The following is a 20,106-nucleotide window of genomic DNA, read 5'->3' on the forward strand; positions in this document are numbered from 1 at the left end:
CCTATTTATGCCAGTTGTATTTTAATCTAATTTCACAATTCAGTTAAATATAGCATGCACCAATAAAACAGTGTAAAAACAAAGCACTTTCTTAAGTTTAGTGCTTAGGAAAAAATTCAATGCTTTCAAATTGCTACAAACAATGCCATCAAATTAGGTATGGATACAACTGGGAAAAAATGACGAGGAACGTGTAAACATCTACAAGGATTCGGAATTCAGACTTCTTTAGAAGCCTTTTAACTTTATGCGAGACAGAAAAATCATAGACCCTTCCTAGTGGGAACGATTTACACAAGAAAGAAGAGCAAGCTTGGTCTCCCTCATTCAAATCAGTGCAGTTTTTACATTAAATATAGGGAAGTATTTTTTCTCACTAAAGTTAAACTAAGTATTTAGCTACGTATGGTTTGATTTTTGCTTTAGTGTTTCAGTGAGATCATCAATCCAGTTGATTCAATCACAAAGAATGAGAATACTTTTATTGCCTTATATGTGGATTTTTTTCTTTTCATATGAACAAAATCATATGACATACATGGCTTTGTAAGCTGCTTCCATCTACCACTGCATTTAGATGATTTTTCTATGCCATTTGGTCACAGAATTTCATTCCTTCAGAATGTTTTGATTTACAGCTGTCAAATTTAACCTATCCTCTTGGTTGCATATTTAGAGGTTCCCATTTCTGTTCTTGCCAACAACTCACAATATTTATTTATTCAATAAATAGCCGTTGAGCACCTATCCAGCTGCCAGTCACCATGATACAACTAATAGCCATTTAAGCATAATTCTGTGTATTGTTTCTTTGGATAAATTCCTTGCAATATACCTGCTGGGTCTAAGGTAACAGAATTGTAAACTATACACTGTTACACTGCATTGTACCTACCTGGATGGGACTCTCTCTCCTAGTCCTGAGAATAGGGACTATCTATCTTGTTTATCTTTTTATCCCAAAGCACTGAACATAGCATGTGCCCAGAGTAGGTACTCAAAAAAATGTTTATTGAATCTTCAATAATGAATAGTCCTTGACTGAAGTACTTATTTACTAGAATTGCAGATTTTTCCCCCTAAACACTCTTAGAAAAGTCAATTAAAACTCCTAACTGGCATTTGGAACAAACAGTAGCATAAGAATAAGTGAGTAGCATCCCAGGGTCCACATGCCAACAGCAAAAGCTGGGTTCTTACATAGCTGTGCGAAAGGACTGCCCTATTGACAAAGTGAAACAACTGCCCTCTCAACGATAAAGAGGAGAGGAGGAGGGAAGGGAGAGGGGGTAGAGACCTCGCTGAGTCTAGTTCTATGTAACCAGCAGTTTGGAGATTTACTCATCAGGCCAAAGTCTCAGGAATTTTTTTCCAATGACAGTTGGAAATTCGCAGGAGAGAAATTCCACCTGCCAGGGGACCATACAAGCTGGTTTCCTCCTGCCTGATTTTCCTTGTGAGATGACCTTGTGTGATCTCACACCAAAAGAAACCCTAGTACATCCCCAGGACCATTTGCAAACTGGACAACATTCATTCACTCAACAGATGCACTGCAGATGATCCATCATGGAAATAAAGGATATAGTTGAGAATTAACTTCATAGAAAATCATTCTGCACAGAACACAACCCATGGTATTTCTGAGACTGTGTGTGCCCTACTTAATCTGATAACTAGATGTCATCTCAGTTCTTCTTCATTAATTTGGAATTCCCAAATTTTCCTTAATAAACCATATCAGGCAACTGGGGGCATTCAGGTATGAGTTAAATGGGTGCCCATCTATTAAATACTCTTGTAGCTTTTGTAGGGCTGACTGTAAGAAAGACCTGCCAACATAGCTGTTGAGATGATCAATGCTAAAATGAGCAAGAGAATTCAATTAGCACATGTTTCAATGTGTCTGTATCTTGACCTAAAGGTGACTATGGAATAGAGTGACCAGACCTTGGGGCAAATTTGGTAATGCAAGCAATCTCAAGGTGCACCAGCCATGATCCTGAACACTGACAGACAGATATGAATACATTGTACTTTCTCCTAGAGAAGCTGCCTTGGAGATGTCTCATCCACCTGAGGACTGATTCCTTCTTTCTATGCCTCTCTTTCACCTTCCCTCCATCCCACTCTCCCTTCCTCCCTTTCCTCCTTCTTTCCTTTTCTTCATCAGTGAGATGGCAGTTCTTTCTCATTGTCAATGGAGCAGCCCTTTCTCACAGCTATGTACAAACCCAGCTTTGGCATGTGGGTCACCTGCCTTTTCTAGGCATGCCCTTATATTAGTTAATTTGTTAGCTTGCTTGATTCACAGTCGAGAACCCTTCAGCTTTGGTGTGCAGCAATAAATTCAACTGACAGCTGAAATTTGGAACGCTCACTTAATATTGATTCTGAATGTAATAACAAGCGACATGACCTTTTGGATGGTGTAAAATATGGCCGCCACAACATCTGTGCCACATTTCTTGCTGTTTAGTAATATGCTGTAACAGCATGGAGCTGGCATTAAAGCTAAGCTTTATTATCAAGCAGATCACTCCATCTCTCTGGCTTCATTTAAAAAAAAAATGCTTTCAGCTTCTGGAGCTGATATCGTGTCTAATACACGTTGCTGTTTTCAAGACCTAATTTACCCTGCAGAAAGATGGAGAAAGATATCTGATGACCAAATAGAAAGGCAGCAAAGAATAGTGAGGGTGACAAAGGCCACCTGACACCTCAAATTCCAAGGGACCAGAAACTGACACAATTTTCCATGGCAGCAGCAGGGACACTAAGCACTCTCAATTGTGTCCTTGGAAAATATCTTTGGAGCTGATATCATTTAGTGATTCGTACATGATAGAAAAATATCTTTACTCTTTCAGTCCCCCACCCTCTATCCCCTAACAAAAAAAGATGATTACCAGCGGTGCTTGCCCTGATGCCTGAGCATCATTCTAATTTAGCACTGCCCTAGGAAATCCTAAACTAATTTTCCTAGGATGGATACAGGGATGTTTGCATCTGATTTATTCTCAGTGTTTTTCTTTGAAGTCTTGGTATCTTTAAAACATTCTCCAAGTAGGCAGAACATCAATTTGTGCACTTTAAAAAATCCAATTTAAGCAGGTTAAAAATTGTCAAAATAGTCTAACCATATTTCTCCAAAAGAATTTCCAACCACAGAGCACAAAAAATATGCTACACTTGAAAGCAGTCTATCATTTCAATAAATTCCATGGCACAGATTGGCTCTCACTCAGTGCAGAGTGAGAATTTAAATCTCTTTATCACAAGAGACAGAATCTTGACTCTGAAACAATATAGCATCTTTTTTCAATGCTGGGGTATTTTGACTTTGTTTGGTTGAGTCATATCTAGAGGGTACAAGCACAAAGTTTTAAATCCTATTTCTCTGGAGGGAGGAAAAGAATTAAATCATATTGAGGGAGTCTGCTTCTTAGTAAAATACACTTCTAAAATAAAAGACCTGTCAGTAGTTTCAAAGCAGTTAAACACTGAACACAGAGAACTGTTTTATTTGTTGTTCTGGCTAACAGGACACTAATTTCACTTAATGTGCAAGTCTGGCTATTATAGGTGCTTGCATTTGAGTTGGTGGCAGAATATACGAAGCAAACTATTAATAGGACTTTTTTTTTTTTTTTTTTTTTGTATTAGGAACTACAAAACATGGGTCCAATACTTGCTAAGTGTTTTATTCAAAGCAAATGCCAGGCCTGGTAGGTAATTGAAAACATCAGACTTCAAAGTTCTGGCACAAAGTGACAGACACTGGCCTGTACCCTTTCCCCAGGGAAACCTAGGAAAATGCCTGCTGGGTTAACTTTTAAAATGAAAACAGGGCCACCTGCCTAAAAAAGGGCTAATCAAGCCGTAAGTGAGCTGTCCTGACCGTGAGACATTGGTCAGAGAAAAAAGCTTGCCCAACTGACATCCTTTTGGGTGGATTTCCAAAACTTCACCCATAATCTCTGCCACTTTTGCCCAGTAGATTCCAGCATCATTAGGGTATTTTTGATATACTACTTGTTCAAGTGGTATTCATCCTTAGGAAAGTTCAGAAGTACTAGAGGCTTCTCCTGGATTCCAGCAAGCACACATTTATTTATACAGACAAAACTCATTCATTATTCCTGCACAATCACGCGGGGGAAATGTGACTGGGTTCCTTTACTGACAGCAGCCCATGCCAGATGGTCAAAATGGCATTCTCATTTCAGGAAGAAAGGAAACCTTCACAGAAAAGGGAAAGCTTGGAGCTGCAAGGTAAGATCGTTCTTAATTGTCAGTCCCAGGGAATACATGGCTACCTCCATGTTTGTATAATGAGAAAGCAAATTTCAGACCAAGGCGTTCAAATAGAGAGTCCACCATTAACAGAAAAGTGCAAATGGCACTGGGTTAGAGGGTATAAGAAGGGGAACTGCACCCAGCTAATCAAAAACACCTCAGCATTAAGATGAGTTTTTGGCTTTCAGTTCGGAATGAATCAATCCTCAAACTTGGCAAGCAATAATTAATTCCAGCAGTGCATCACTCATCTGTGTAGTGGCTGCCCCTGAAATAGAGATCTTATGAAACTCTCCCTGGTGAAATCAGCGAAGCCACCAGACACAGCCATATGTTCAAAGCTCAGAGAGGATTGGTCATGAGACAGTAGTCTATGAATTGAGATGTTAACTGCCCAACAACATTTTAATAGCGTAGGTTGGAAGCCAGAGGTTTGTCTCAATCCTTACCAAGAAAGCAAACAAATATGCAAAAACAAGTAAAGAACCAAATAAAACCACTCTTCTTCAAACATTTAAATCTATTTCTTTTCTTTTTGACTGGGTACTTAACTTGTTCTCTGACACTGGGGTGGCTTCACTGATAGCACCCATTGAGCCTAACAGAAATGATGAAATGACTGGGGGAAAAATGCATGCACAGGCAAGGTAAACAGGCATGAACTGGATTATTCCAACATTCTCAGCTGAGGTAGGATTCAAAACTAATCTGATTATATGAATGTCATGAGTCCCCGAGTATCTTTTTGCAGCAATTACCAAGCATTCACACATAAAAGAGGGCATTTTCTTTAGTGTTGGGCTCATTTTTTCAAGCTTCAAAACTAAACGGAAGAGAGAGAGGAATAAAGGAATGGAGAGAACAGAGAGAGGGAGAGATGGAGAAGGAGAGAAAGAGAGTCAGGGACGGAGAGAGGGGGAGGGAGGAGAGGGAGGGACAAACAGACACATGGATTGAAGGGAATTGATAATGTAGCATTGTTTCTACCCTCTGATCCCCTCCCCTCTCTTCCTCTTACTTCTCCTTTTTATTCCTGTCTTACCCTTCCCCCTTCTCCTCCCCTTCTCTTGGTATCCAACACTAACAGGATAATTTCCATTCCTCAAATATGTTGAAAGTATTTCTAAATATAATACAATTCTTGTTCCCTTTAAACTCTATTTTTGGACTTTACATCTTGGTACCTGCTAAGAAAGCTACACTATCCTCTCTCAGCCATAGTACTGTCTAGTGAAACTAACAGGATTCTAATTTGCAAGGCTCCCTTCAAGTTTAAAAACACATGATTCAGTGGAAGGTCAGCACAGCTGTATAGAAATCCATGTGTGGGGGCTGGTGCTGTGGTATAGAAGGTTAAATCTCCACATGCAGTGCCGGCATTCCATATGGGTCTAAGTTCCAGTGCTGGTTGCTCCACCACAGATTCAGCTCCCTGCTAATGCACCTGCAAAAGCAGCAAAGATGGCCCAGGTACTTGGGCTCCTGCATGCATGTTGGAGACCAAGAAGCAGCTCCTGGTTCCAGCCCGATCCAGCCCGGGCCATTGTAGCCATTTGTGGAGTAAATCAGCAGATGGAGGACTGGCCCCTCTCCTCCCTCTCCCTTCTCCTTCTTTCAAATAATAATAAAAGAAGTCACTATGTGTACTCTGTTGAGTCTGCCAGCAATTCACTTGGGAAAGCCAACCCAATGGCAGACAATATATAATAGCCTCTATACAATGACCACAACGACAGTGGATACAACTTTGATAAAGTCAAAACTCCATGAAAATGTGGGAGATGTATCTGAGAGAGAAGTGCTTTGTGGTGGTTATATGCTCTTTTTGCTTACCACAAGTGGAAAAAACATGGGAAGAAAATATCAATAGTACCTACGATTGACTAAGTTTAGAAGAAGCAGCCACAACCAAACTAACACAGCCCAGGTGTACCGGGCCTTTTTGCGCTGCTGGCTCCAGCTACTCAGAACTTCTGTCAGTTCCTCACGTGGCAGTGTTCCTGCTTGCTGCAGAGTTGTGCCTACCTTATTTCCCTTTGCCCAAAAACATTCATTCTTTGTCACTAAGCCTTTGTTGTTCTGCCACATGATTTCTACGTCTCCACCACCCCCTCCATCAACTCCCAGAATGGATACTTCCCGAGGTAGAGGCTGTGCCTGCCTTTGGTCATCATTCTATTCCCAAGTAGGGGTGGAAGACTGGACATATAATAAGATCTCAGTAAATATTAGCTGTTATCATGATGTAATATCTTAGGTCTTCAGAGCACAGGTCAGGAAATTCAGCTTTTGGCTTTTGGTATGGTTAGGCTTGGGAAGGCAGGAACTAGGATGGTTTTGGTGGCTTTAAATTTTCCATGTGAACATGACTACAATGAAATTGTGATTTCAAGGGACAACATTCTGTATTTACTGAAAACCCCAGAAAAATCTAGCTGGAGACCTGTATTATGTTGTAATCATCTCTCAGGCATCCTTGGTTCACTGGCCATTGTCTTGAAAGCCAACCTTGAATAGGCCCCATCCTTGTATTCTCAGGCAATAGCCCATATTTTAGAATTCAAGTTTGGTCATCTCTCTGCAAATACAGTGAATAAATACATATTTTAATTGAGCCCAGGAGTGTTGACTTGCAGACACAGACTGGAAAAAAATCACTAGAAAAATGCCAAGTGGAAGTAGCCTTTTACCTTTGAATGGAATATGACACTTCTAAAACATCAAAAATAATTGTCTACTGGGGAGAAGCCTGTGGCAAGAACCACCTGTTTAGATTTTCAAGTGGCAACTTCACAGAAAGATTAGTGTTTCTTTACGAAACATAACTACCATAATAAGGTAGGTAAGGTAAGGTAACTTGAACTAGGTGAAATACAAGGCAATTGGTTTCCTGTAACGTAAATGTTAGGAAAAGAGTAGCAGAATCAAGAGGAAGCAGTATACAAATCTACAGCCAGAATGATTTTATTCAGAGAAAATAAATTTGTAGAGGTGGGTGACCAGCTGCTGGCAGGCACACTGATAGAACCCATGGCAGAAGGCCCCAAGCTCAGGGGCCAGGCCTTTTTATATTTTAGGAGGGCTAGCGATGAGGGTAGGGGTGGGTTAGGGGTAACAGAGGTGAATTCCTGGAATTGGTCTTTCAGGAGGCCATTCGGGATCTTGGGAAGCTGGGAAAGAATGCAGGGTATGAAGACAATAGGGTTTAAGACCCAATTGAGATTCATGGGCAAAGAATACATTCAAATGTTTATCTGTTTTTTGGGCTGAGAATGGTTAAGGCTTATGTCCTTGTTCCATCAATAAAGATACAGAAATTATCATTAGCCAAAAGAAAATGCTTAATTGCTCAAAATGATGTTAAAAATGGTCATCGAGATTAAAGCAGATAACAGAAATTCAACAAGAATAACCAGAATGGGCCTTTGAAATAACATCAAACCAGTTGTGAACCAAGATTTCTAATCTTTGTTGCACAGGGCAAAATACTGTGAAGTCTTTAACAGGGACACAGTCTTCCATGAACTGCAAAGCATTCTCCCCATTAATTTCACTGTCTCATATGCATATTCCACGAGTAATAACCTCTAGGTGTCTGTTTACATCTTTGTATGTTTTTGTAATGACTTCATGTTTAATTATTTTCACCTTTAATCTTTCTTACAGGAATAGTATTTGCAATTCATGTGTAGTGACATGAGCTAACATTTATTGAGCACTTATTATAAGATAGGCACTGTTGCAAGAACTTTGCATTTATTACCTTAACTGTCACATGAGTCCCCTGAGAAAGACACGATTGTCCCCATTCTATAGAAATTAACACTGAGGCTCTGGGAACTTAAATGAATCATCCAAGGTCACACAATCAATGGTTCTCTGGGATAAAAATACAGACAGCCTAACAGATGGCATTGGATGTCAGCACTACTTTGAGAGTTTATATCACTCTATAAATGCAGATGGAAAAACTTTTAAATATCAGCTTAATCAAAGGCCTTTGAAGGCTCCACAGGAAGCCCAAACGTAGCCCTTTCAGAGATCATTGAGTCTTATATGTAGTGTTGATTCATAACAAATATTTTCTTAATAGTCTATTTATTTTTGAAAATTCCAAGGCACTAATGTGGGATGTCACCAAAATTGGGTAGATTTTCAGTTTTTTTTAAAACAAACCAGATCAACCTCTTTAACCTTTTTAGTGGGCTTTCCCCTTGCTTGTTTCTGTACTACCTAATTATCACATAAGGAACTATCCATTTATGCGGAAGCTAGAAGGAGAAAACAAAACAAATGGAAAACACAAACACAGGCATGTTTGTTGTTTCATATTGAGGGTTATTTAGCTTGGATAATAAATCATTACAATGAATGTCAACACTACACAGGGGAAAGGGAGTAGTTAGTTGCATATGCTAATGGAAGATGTGCATTACTAATAAGGAAGAGAATGAGCAATGCTAGCCACATGCCAGTTATCACTGCAAATCACAAGGCAAGCCATGTTCACACTGAGCATATGACTGCTCCATGACAGTGCAAATATTCACATGTCAACAGCAATAGTTCCCATACTCTATCCAAGACTACAGAAGAGTTTAAAAATAACACTCTCCTTGTCATATACCAAGAAGTCAAGCTTCAACACATCTGCCAGTTAGAGGGATTCTGCCAGTCTTTATCCCCTATAAGAGGGTTCAAGTGTATCAGAGTTCAAACTACAAGCAGCTGCAATGTTACCCATAAATAACTCCTCTAGTTTTTTCCTCTAAAGTGTGTCTCAGTTCCACCCATTCTCTTCCATTCTATTGGCACTAGGTAACCACTGTCTTAAAATGAGACTAAGCGCAAAGGCTTCCTATCTATTTTCTGTTGTTCTTTTACTTCCATTGTATCTAGCAGGAGAGAGAGTGTTTCTTTTATTGAGTTAAAACTTGTGAGGCCTGTGCTGTGGCACAGCGGGTTAACACCCTGGCCTGCAGTGCTGGCATCCCATATGGGTGTCGATTCGAGACCCGGCTGCTCCACTTCTGATCCAGCTCTCTGCTATGGCCTGAGAAAACAGTAGAAGATGGCCCAAGTCCTTGGGTTCCTGTACCCACATGGGAGACCTGGAAAAAGTTCCTGGCTCCTGCCTTCAGATTTGCGCGGTTCTGGCTGTTGTGGCCAACTGGGGAGTGAACCATTGGATGGAAGACCTCTTTGTCTCTTCTCTCTCCGTGTAACTCTGACTCTTAAATAAATCTTTAAAAAAACTTGCAAATCGTTACCTTTCTAATGGATTTTAGGCATAGTTATTAGAGGCATCAACATGTACATCCAGCATCACCATCTACCTCCAGAACTTTCTCATCTTTCCAAACCCATTGAACAATAACTTTGCACTGCATCCTTCTCCCAGTCCTTGGAATCATCTCTCTACTTGATTTCTCAATGATTTGACTACTGTAGGTACTGTCTACCCTTTTGTGTCTGGCTCCTTTCCCTTAGCAAAATATCATCAATGTTCATCCATGTTGTAGCTGCTATCATGGTTTCCTTTATAATATTTCATTGTCTAATATACCACATTTAATTCTGTTGATGGACACTTGGGTTGTTTCCATTTGTTTGTCAAATGTAAATAAAGTCACAGTAAATCTAAACGTACGAACACCTGAGTTCCTGCTTTCAGTTTTTTTGTTTATGGTTATGTACCTACCAGCAGAAATGGATTCTATGGAAGCTCTAAGTTTTTGAGGAACTATCACACTATTTGCCAAAGAAACCTCTCAATTTTACATTCCCATCGGCTAGGCACCAGCCTTCGGATTTCTCTATATTCTTGCCAGTACATGTGACTTTCCAATTTTTAATGTTTTGATAATAGCCATCCTCATGTGCATGAGAATATAGCATCTAAAGATATAAAATGAACCGAGCAACATTATTCTATGGCTTCGAACTGTACTTAGAATAAAATCAACTCTCTGGCATGGCAACAAGACCCTATAGGCTTTCTGCAGAAACCTCTGAATTCCAACTCATCCTGTTACCCTGTTGTGCACTGGACACATTCACCTCCATTTGATGCTTCAAACGTGTAAAATCCTCACACAGCTTAGAATCTTTGCACATCACATTCCCTTTACTGTGAAAGCTCTTTCCCCTTTTACTGTCAAGGCTGGCTTGACCTCATCCTGTCCCAGCCTAAATACATCCTGGTCACCAAACTTCTAGTCATCCCCTTTACCATCATTCTCTTTTGTCTTCTTATGCTTTGTCCATGCAGCCCAAATGGAAAAGAGCGATGACATTTTGGGGGCCTTTTCATTGGCCTTCCTTTCCCTCTTCTGCACATAGGTAGGAATCCCCTGAGAGAAGATCACGGGTCTTGTTGTTCACTGTTACAACAGTGTCTGCATGATTCCACAGTTCATCAAAGTACTGGGCACACAGTGGGTGCTCTATGAATACCAGTTCGATTTAGGAGTGATTTACAGAAAAATGCCGACCTACAATGCACACATGGCATCAGGCATGAGGATAACCTCAGTGGGTTCTGGGAAAAGGTTGGAGAGAGTGTGTCCCGTGAAGAGATTCCTCAGCCCTGGCAACAGGCACCGTGCATCTTCGGTCTGAAAAAACTACACATCTCAATAACAATGGGATCAATTTTGACATTAACACGAATATTACCAAAGCCCAAGAGATACATTTAAATTCACCCAGCTCTGCAGCAGATAATATAAAAGCTCTAACTTGTTCTCTAGAAACAAGAAACTTTCATTTATGGCTTCCCAGCTCTTGCTAATCCTGCCCATTAGGCCAAAATATTGCATTTTACAGAGGATGCAAGATCATACAAGAGACTGATGTAATACTTAGGCACAAAACCAGCTGGCAGATTTAACACTGAAATCCCTTTTATTCAGAAGGCACACATCAAGTCCGGGATGCCTTTTTTTGACAGATTCCTGCATGTTCCTCATTATGAATAGATGAAAGAAGACACCTCCACATTCTAGGGCACAACTCTAACCCCCTGCATTTGCATACCCAGTCATTTGTCAACGGAAAGAAACACATCCCCGCATTTGCCCAGAGGTAAATGTTTACTCGGAAAGGTGACTTGTGACACTGACAATCATGCCACTTTTCCATCTGCATATTTTAAGGTAATGTATCCTTCCTTTAAGTGCTCTCCGTTCAGCTTCTTGCTTTCCCTCTTTCAATGAGCTCCGTGACACCCAGACCTCTAGGTCTCAATTTGAATAACTTTCTGGGAGGAGTGAAAAATGCCGTAAGGCTCTCGCCAGCCCAAAGTCAGGCACTTGGGTTGCCGAGAAGTGAGCACTGAAGTGGGAGTCTTTTCATCTTCTTTCCCGTGCCAGACTCCCCCGGCTAGGGGCTAAAAGGTTCACCCCAGGTGCTGGATGAATCCTTCTCTGAAATACAGTATATCCCTGGAGATCTCCCTGGAACATTTGCTCAGGTAGCTGAGCAGTTCATCAGCATAGCAATTTGCCCGGTCAGCTCCATCCGTCAGAGCAGAGCAGTGTGGCGCACAAACACTCTCGGGAGAGCTCCTCAGTGGGCAGGTAGGCAAGACACATTCATCCAGAGATCATAAATATGCATCCTAGCCCCGATCTGCTCTGCATGAGGGTGATAGACCCGAGGCTGCAAAAAGGCAGCCCCCATCGGCCAGAGTCTCCAAGTGGCCCGGTTCCACCTAAGAACGCGCTCTATTTAGATCGAAGGAGGCAAGCACATTTGCCATGTGCAGCTCAGTGGACTACCTGCAATACAGGCAAGAAGGGGAACTCTCTCTGGCTTCCAGATCGCAAAGCCGCCAAGTTACATTGGATAGAGGCCTCTTTCCTGAGAAGCTACCACTCGCCAGGTGGGACATGACAATGAGCAAGGCAGAATCTGGCTCCTTGGAGAGCTGACAATCCAGTCAATTTAAATTAAATTGCTAAGTTAATTTAAATAGGATAAAAGAAGCACTATGATGGATAAAACAGATGGTGTCTTGAGAGCTGGGAAGAAGAACCTTACTTAACTGTGGGTGGCATGGGGAAGGGGCTCACTGGAAATTTCTTAGGAGAAGTCAAATCTGGACCCGGACATAAAGAACAGGTAGCAGCATGTTGTTTAAAATACGGTTATAAAGCACTGGAAGGAAAAGTTGTTATTTCTCAAATTTACCCCCTACCACCTTTCTTCCTTTTTTTTCCCTCTTCCCCACAACTGGAATGTGAAGCTGAGAATTTCCAGCATTTTCTCGTCTGCCAGATCCTATCTAAAGATACCCATGCTAAGAAGCCAAAATCAAGAGATGCAATGCAGACCATCAGCAGGAGCGGCTCGGAAATTCTGACTTGCATTGATGGAGACACCTTCCCACGAAGCAAGCCGGGATTAGCAATATGTTGCTTGTCAGTTACTCACTGGCTTCTTTGCCAGACAAGGATGAGAGGGCTAAAGTTAAGAAAAAAAAATGAGAAAAAAAATCTCACTGTAAATTAATGCTTTTCAAGCTCAACAAGTTGGAGAATGAGAGAAGGCTTAATTAATGTAAATAGACAATTTAAGGCAAGGAAAGTTCAGCGTCCATGGGAGAAAAGTTCTAGGTATCAAAACAAATTCCTGGTAAGTCAGAAGTACTCAGTGACATTTGTCAGTTATTCAAGGCAAGAAGTTTCATGAAGTTAGCAAGTTGACCTGACTTTGGAGGAAGATTCTGGGCAGGTGAACACAATGTGCTTTATCTGTGCAAGACCTCTTCTTCCCTCCCTTTTATTTTTCGTTTCCATTCCTCACCCTACCAGAAATGTAACAACAGCAGCAGCAGCAGCAGCAACAGCAACACCACCATCTCCATTTAGCACACAGGGCCTCAGTGTCTCAGTTGCTTGCTATGCTTGGGGACATCTGACATTTGCTGATTGCGTGGGACCTCAAGGCTGCAATTTTAAACTGTCCACACAAAGAAGTGAACAAGAAGAGCAAAATGACTTAGACTTAAGCGCTGGGTAAAAGCTTGTTGGTAAAAGTCATTCTCCATGTGGGTAAGAGATTAAAAAAGACCACACCAGACAGGATGGAATACAAACCAATATACCCCAAGAAGTACTTTTAAAATGATCTTTCAAAGCAGTCACTGGTTTTGACTGCATTTTTCTCTATGAAGTGAACCTTACACTGGCTGCCTTCCCTAAGAGGGCTGGAGTAGACTCCTTTGTGAGTACAAGTGCCAATATTTAATAGTATGTGCATTAGGGCCACAGTCCTGGTTTCTGGAACTGCTCTGTAGGGAGAAGGCAGGGCAAAGCCAAAGTCTGAGTATGGGATTTATAAGCTGGATAATCAGTGATAACGGAAAAGGAATAAATGGAGCGAAAAGACAAGAAAAATCTCTGACATCTCAATTGGATTTTGCTTAAATATTTCCTTCAGGGAAGTTGTTGTTTAGTTCCAAAGACAGCAGCTTTTGGAGGGTAAGGTGAGAGGCCTTCTTCTGGTAACAACTTCAGGAGCAATGCTGATTGCCTTGCAACCTCTACATAAACTTAACAAAGCATCTTCAGTTGGATGTTCTTTAAACTGGGTCAAAGAAAGGGGAAAAACCTCCCAAATGCTGAAGCTACTTTCTAACAGAGAAAGTGGCAGTAGTGAATCTGCAAAAGACTGTCTAAGCATGGAAGGAACTAGCACAGCCAAAGCCTTCCCGTTAGATGGAGATCAATACTAGGAGAATACCTCAAATTAACTTTTCATCTTTAACCTCACCTCTGCCCACTGACAACCAGAACGCTGCCACCTGGAGTGCCCACTGAAGTCATACAGGGTCTCAGAAGCGAAGTATGAAGATGAGAGGGAGGGAGGTGAGGAACTATCACAAACAGTGCAGGTTCTTCTTGATCCTTCAGGGAGTGTTTCCCACACAGACAGTCTCTGATAGTTTCTGCAGATGAAAAGCAGATGTTTGACACTGCTAAGTTTTCCCACCTCTAAGAGCAAAACAAAGATGTTTGAAGATGTGTAGGAGGCGAGCTTTTTTCCTCCTAAAAAACAGGGCATATTCTGAGCGTCCATGACAGATACCTTAGAGTTATGTAGGCTCTGTGCACGTGTTTGTTGACATGTGCAGATGCGTGAGGCAGAGGGACTAAAAATTAGTCACCTTGGTTCCCTTCCCAAAAGTCACCTGAGAATCAAGAACGATGTGTCCCTCAGACTAGCTCCAAGTCAGATGGTGTCTGTACATCTGCTGGATTCTTTCCAGCTCGGGAGCTGGCTCCTTCAGCACTCGTAGCTCATTGGTGGAGGCATACGGATGATTCACACAGTTGAGGCAACTTTTCCAATCAGTGATATCGCGGGATGCAGCCCTTCTGGCACCAGCTCTGTCTTTCCATCTCCGCCCCAGCAGGTAGGCAATTGCAGGATGGAGCTCCAGTGGGAGGGGAAATGGCAAGGCCATGGGAGTGCTGAGCAACTGCTCAGAGGCTTGGGGAGCTGGGGGGGGGGGACCTCCAGTTTTCACAGATGTCCCTGGGACAGTCTGTGATTATTTCCCTTCCATCAGTGGTCCTCTCACCAAGGTCTGCAGAGGCATGTGTGGGACTGTTGAAGAGCTACTTGGAGATTTTGTTTTTAACTCGTTAAATGCTCTAAAAGGAAAAACCTTGACCAGTTATAAAGGTAAAACTTGACATCTGCATTGATGCTACTATTTTCATACGCTGTCATTTTTAGGATGGTTTTTCTGAACAGCAGTCTATGTTCTGAAAGTGGAAAATAAAGCATTGGGCCTTTCTCTGCAGTTAAGGAATTTATTGCAGTGGTCTCCTTATACACTTATTTTTTCACTCATTCTGCAAAATATTTGCAGATGCTCTACTAGGTACTGGGCACCATTCTGGGGTCATCAGTATGGACCAAGTTTGCTACCAGATTGGAGGTGATGAGTTAATGATGGATGCAAACAGACAACAGCATAATAAGTAATTACACAGTGTGTTGGAAACTCATAATCACCATTTAAAAAAGCCAAAAGTTAAGACATGTGTTAAGCGGGACTGAGTGTGATGGCAGAGGATGGAGTGGAAGGTAATTTTTATTTTTAAACAGGATGGTCAGGGCATTTAAAGAAGGAGGGTGCATTTAAAGAAAAATAAAGGACATAGAAAAGGTCAATCAGTGAGTTGACAAAGGAGAATGCGTTATCTGTCATTGACACGCTGGACGTTTGTGCCACCAAGGCAATGAGTGGGTGACTTGGTTGCAATGTGGACACAGTGACAAGAAGGCAGCTGCAGGGCGGAATCCGCTCTCTAGGGATTGATCTCCTCTATGGCTACCTAAATTCAAACTGATGGTGGGCTCTAGGAATAACTACCTCTGGGTCACCACCAAAATTCTATTAAAAGCCAAAGGGAAAAGGGGAGAAATTAGGAAATGCCCAAGCAGCCTGCAAATGGACCTCAGGGCCAATGCGGAACTTGGAGAGACTACAGAGCACCATGCACTTGGCCCTGTGTTCCTTGCTCTCCAATAGTGCATTAAATTCTTTCCCTTGTCTGACATAAAGTAATAACAGAGTTGTCACCATCCTGAACAACAAAAGACGGGATGACTTAATTCCCCTTTCTTTCCAAGGCATGTCACAGTTCCCTATTTAATGAAAGAAGAAACTAGACCTAGGGATGAGAAGTCACAACTCATTGCATCCTTGGGGAGACAACAAAGCCGTCAAGGACAAAATATCCCACATAGGGTTTCAATCAGTGAAGAGCTGTGTCTTGTCTCCTATGGAATACATCAGTTCAGGGCTCTAACTCTGTCTTCCAAACACAACTAATGTCCAGGCACAAACAATACCAGAGCTCCAGCATGCTCATCTAAGACCACGCATATGCAAATATAATCAACTTCACATTTCAGACTAGTCATCAAACATGCAGAAAAAGACCTACAAAACAAAATCTGATTTTTTTTTCAAAAGAACACAATGCTTTATTGCACACTCTGAAACTAAAGAAATGCTGTCTCCAGGTGGAAGCTTGTCAGCAATTTTGTAAATTAGCCCTTGCATCATTATTATTGTAGGAATATCAGGCTCATGCCTGTATCTCTTGATGATAGACTCGTGGAGCAACAGATTCCATGGCCTCATCCCAGGTCAATGAGCCAGGAACTGGACACCTACCTACCTCGATGGAAGAGGCCGACACTCCTCCCAGGCAGATCACAGCATCCAGGCACATCCAGGCTTGTGCACTGCAGTGTTGTGTACATTCCTATCTGTCCACACATCCCTGTGACTCACACCCGCACTCACCCCCACCTCCCCACTTTCCCCTCACTCTTCAGTGTTCCTGGGAACTGATGACTTTATCCTCATGAAATTTTATGACAGTGTGCAAGGCTCAGGAAAATCTGCAAATTTTCCCACTTACAGAATCAGAGTCATCATAAATGTTTCCATGCACAGGATTAGAGCCCTAATAAAAGCTAACATTTATAGAGTACTTCCCATGTGCAGAGCCCTTATGAACATTTAATATTGAACATTGTATGTGCTGAGTTCTTTGAATGAATTGACATAATTTAATCTTCTCAGTGGCTTTACTGTTTAAAAAAAAAAGAGGATACTGAGCCCCAGGGAGGTTAATCAACTTGCCATATAAGAGCAAATAAGTGGCAGAACTGGGATTTGAACTCAAGATTTTGAGTCTGGGCGTTTAACCATTGGATGATATTACTATATACTCTGTAGGATATTGTGTACTTATAAAGCTATTAAATGTTCACACAAAGTATTAAGTTATCCATGATAAGTGTAATATAGTAGAAAAACTAATAGACTTAGAATCAGGGAACACTATTTTTTTTCTTAGAGTATAGATGCACACTGTTAGAGTGAGAGTACAAGAGAAGGTTATCCTATCCCTATGTGCTTTCCAAATGCCCATTATGGCTAGAGCTGGGCCAGGCCAAAGCTGGGAGTTAGGAACTCAATCCAGGTCTTGTACATGGGTAGCAGGAACCCAATCACTGTCATCACTGTTATCTCCCAAAGTTTGTTAGCAGTCACCTGGAGCCAGGAATCAAACAGAGGCACTTTAATATGGAACACAGGGATCACAACTGTAACTCAGGGCTGTAGTTTTAGATGCAGGTGTTAATTTATCAAAGTCCAAAGCTGAAAGCTGATGACATTCAAATTGAGTAATGTGAGGGGATTTTAATGAGGGGACTATTTAAATAGTTGTGGTCAAAACTTAGGGAAGCCAGGGGGGTGGTGCAATGTTCTAAGGCAAAAGAAGGACACTATTATCAATGTGAGCCCTCAAGGGATAAGGAGTGGAAGTAACTGGAGGAATCTGTCAGGGACACTGTATAGAGAGGGTACCTGAAAATGTCTGTGTCTGAGGCACAAGGAAATAGTAAGCCCCTGGCACCATGCCAAGGAGGAAACTTGTCATCAGTGCCCCTGCCTGCTTTTCTCCTTCCCCCTTCTTATTTCTTCCTGACCTTGATCTCTTCCCACTGAGTAAATCCAACCATGAGGTAGAAGACTAGGACACCCACAAATGCCATCAATGTAGCCAGCCATCAGGCCAGCTAACACATGGAGGGGAATGCTAACGACAAACAGAAAAGGAGCAGCACAGCCACCACCATGATAAAGTGGAGCAAATCTCGCCCTCCCTGGGACCTGCTTTCTTCATCATTATAATGAAACAATTAGACCACATGCAATTTACACTGCCTTCCAGCTCTGACATTTTAAGGTTTTATGAATCCACCCTCCATCTATTTCCCAAGAGATTTTTCAGAATAAGTTAAAAAAACAGAATAAAAAAAGACAGCCCCTGTCAAGGCAAACACTGGTAGTATCCTGCCCCACTTTCACATGTGCACGTGGACAAACTCATGAGGGCAGTAAGTGGTTAAAGAGGGAGGGCATTTGCTCATTTTAGAATGTAGCCGGGGCATTGCCACAGGGTCTAAGAAAAAAGGCTTAAGAATGCAAAAACTGTGACAAAGGGACTAATGTTTGCGAAATTCCTTACTCTCATTCCAAAGCAATAGCAATAGTACACAGTAAGTGCTTACAGCCATATTTGGAAAACCAGAACAGAGCTGCACATACTCTCATGTGGGTCTGTGACAGGACAGTTTAAGCCTCTCTGTGTTCTCAAAGAACCAGTGGTCACAGGCTGGTGGTCACTGAATGGGGAGGTTTGGCAATATGGCCCTGGCTGGGGAAACGCTGGGGATGGAAGTGGGAGGAGGTGGTGTTGTCTCCCTCAATCACACAGAGTTTGCCTTGCCCTTCAGAACACTCCTAGGCCCTTGATGAGCTGTTCCTCGTTTACCAGGCTTCTCACTGGCCGATTTTAGGAACTACCCTATGTTTGTCTAGGTGGCAGAAGACACAGGCTGGTGATAATGGCATTTGTCCTCCCTGGTTACCTGGGACTCACTGGCTCATTCCCCAAGGCTGAGGTGCCTGGAGTGTGGTGTCCACAAGATGCTAGAACTCTTTCCCTGGTTCTTCGTGGCCCTTTGTAAACAAAAGCACCGCACTGCAGAATCTTCCCTTTGTTTTCTCTAGACTCATGAGAGGTACTATTAACCTTTTATGGGATTTACTCCTTAAGAGAATAAACCCTTAACAGCTCAAGGTCTCTATACCTAAGTGTGGGTACATGCTCGTGCTGTGTGTGCTGGGGAGGATAGGGGCAGTAGAAAAAGAGGCGGGGCATGGTCAAGTAGAACTCATTCTAGGTCGTAACTGTGCCTAGCATAGCCAACAAAGCAAAAAGAAAGTAGGCAAAACAGGGACAATGGCAATAGCAACAAAATAGTCATGTCCCCACATTGACATTTTGGTAAATGAAGCACCGTATCTATAAGATTATAATGGACTCGACTAATTCCCATTACCTAGTGACATCACAGCTACCACAGCATTATACCCAGAGCAACACATTACTCACGTGTTTGTTGGTATTACAAAAAAAAAAAAAAAAAAAAAAAAAAAACCTATTGCCAGGTGTATAACAAAAAAAAAAATCCAGTTGTATAAAATTACCTAAGTACAGAATACCTGACACTGAAAATAAATATCATTGGTGCATGTTTTAGTATATATTATATATAATTCCTTTTGTTGTTATTTTAGTGTATATTTCTACTTTTTAAAATGTGTTGCCATGTTGCCTGAGACACATCTGTCTCATGCTTGCTCTTCATCACCCCAAGAGGCCACAACCAGAAAGGGACCTCTTGGTCTCCATGTTTGCACCTCACAGAACATCCAGTTTTTTCAGGATACATCTCAGCTGTCAACAGACACATGAATACACAAACATAAATGCACAACATGCAAAGAGCTACCTGTGCTTGTGTCACTGTGTCTGTGATCCTTACAGTTCATACACATAAGGCAACAAAAGCTCGAGATGTCCCGGAGACTGGTCTACAAGTAACCTGCCTCTAGCTGCCTCACATTAAAAACGAAGCAAATAAGAATAAAAACATCCAAGTCACAGGACTGATCTAATGACAGAGAGAGCCCAACAGTCTTCTTAAACAAGTAGAGCTACTTTGTAAGACATAAATTACCCCAGAATGCAAGAGAGTATTATTATTCCATTTAAGTTGATGCATCGGTAGCATACCCTTTAAGGAAAATGGCGCATGGGAAGATCTGTTAACAAACTCAGCCACCTGTTATAGGAGACACCAGGAGTTTCTTACAAATCTGTTCAACACACTGAGTATCAGACATGAAGGGCAAGAATA

The 20,106-nt window shown here is 41.7% G+C and overlaps 1 protein-coding gene across 10 annotated transcripts in view; it reads right to left on the bottom strand.

The window, feature by feature from the left end:
• TENM2 (teneurin transmembrane protein 2) overlaps positions 1 to 20,106 on the bottom strand; it is a 979,180-nt gene that overhangs the window by 475,497 nt on the left and 483,577 nt on the right. The gene's annotated exons all lie outside the window — the stretch shown is intronic.

Source organism: Lepus europaeus, chromosome 4 (genome assembly GCF_033115175.1).
Source record: "Lepus europaeus isolate LE1 chromosome 4, mLepTim1.pri, whole genome shotgun sequence".
Taxonomy (NCBI): domain Eukaryota; kingdom Metazoa; phylum Chordata; class Mammalia; order Lagomorpha; family Leporidae; genus Lepus; species Lepus europaeus.